This window comes from Halyomorpha halys, unplaced genomic scaffold, assembly GCF_000696795.3.
Source record: "Halyomorpha halys isolate HHAL.00 unplaced genomic scaffold, Hhal_1.1 Scaffold206.1, whole genome shotgun sequence".
Classification (NCBI taxonomy): domain Eukaryota; kingdom Metazoa; phylum Arthropoda; class Insecta; order Hemiptera; family Pentatomidae; genus Halyomorpha; species Halyomorpha halys.
The window spans coordinates 212,734-213,723 of record NW_027108531.1 but is presented as its reverse complement, the minus strand read 5'-3'; the positions used below and the strand labels follow the sequence as shown (position 1 = coordinate 213,723).

The window sequence follows — 990 nt, the reverse complement described above, 5'->3', positions numbered from 1 at the left end:
TTACTATAGAACTAATTTTCACTAACCATTAATCTTAGAAATCAAAAACTAAGTCTGTTGGTTTTTAATCTTAAATACTTAGACATAGAATAATTTTAGTTTAATAGTCAATATATGGCCAAGTATTGAAGTTTTACTATCTCTAAAATTTATCTTATTTGACTTAGTTATTTTAGGATTTCCTATTTTTTTTTTTAAATAATCTTGTAATAAATTAAAAATGCTAAATTAAAAGTAAGCAATACCGTTGTGAGTACAGAGGACTACAGGTTGGTGACTGAAGATTTTTCTTCTGAAGGGTGGTATATATACCACTTCTGAAGGGTGGTATATATACCACCACACTGGCTCTTTCCACGAAAGGTAGAGACTTGTTTTTAACTCGAGGGTTGAAAAATAATTTTTAAAAACAATGCTATCAATTTACTTAACTTGTTTATGAAATGCGCCTTCCTGAAAGAATTACTCTTTTCATTTTTATTTTCCTCTTTGATCTCCGCCAGCAATTAAGAAATTAACTATTTTTTTTCTCCTCTTTTCATATTTCTGTCCCCGACGGGGAAAAAAAAAAGAAAGTCCAGACGAAAATAACAGCAAGGAATACATGTTTATTTAAAAGAAAAAAAAATCGATAACAGAAATAAACGTAGTCGTCTTAAGGAGCGGTATGTACTTACAAAATATATTTAAAATAATTGGTATATTGTTAGTGAAGCACAAAAATATTTTTTTTTTTTTTTTATGAGGTGTAGATAGTTGACCGTAGATTAATGATTGGAGAAGTTTGTCGGGGGTGCGGTCAGCAAAGAACAACATAAATAAACAAAACCATTTACTAAATAATTCAAAAACACTATCCAAAATTATAGTCTCAAAACATTTATTTCATTCACACGTCCAACGTTTCGGCCAATTCGGCCATCTTCAGGGACAATCTCAAATTACTATGAGACATATTATCCAACCATTTAAAAAAACTGCATACAGGCC

At 29.9% G+C, this 990-nt stretch overlaps 1 long non-coding RNA gene across 1 annotated transcript in view; it reads right to left on the bottom strand.

Moving 5' to 3' along the window:
- LOC136795635 (uncharacterized) overlaps window positions 1-290 on the bottom strand; it is a 5,849-nt gene extending 5,559 nt beyond the window's left edge. Inside the window, exon 1 of the long non-coding RNA XR_010843270.1 lies at window positions 246-290. This is a non-coding gene — a long non-coding RNA (uncharacterized lncRNA). The remainder of the gene's footprint in view (window positions 1-245) is intronic.
- Window positions 291-990: the final 700 nt, after the last annotated feature.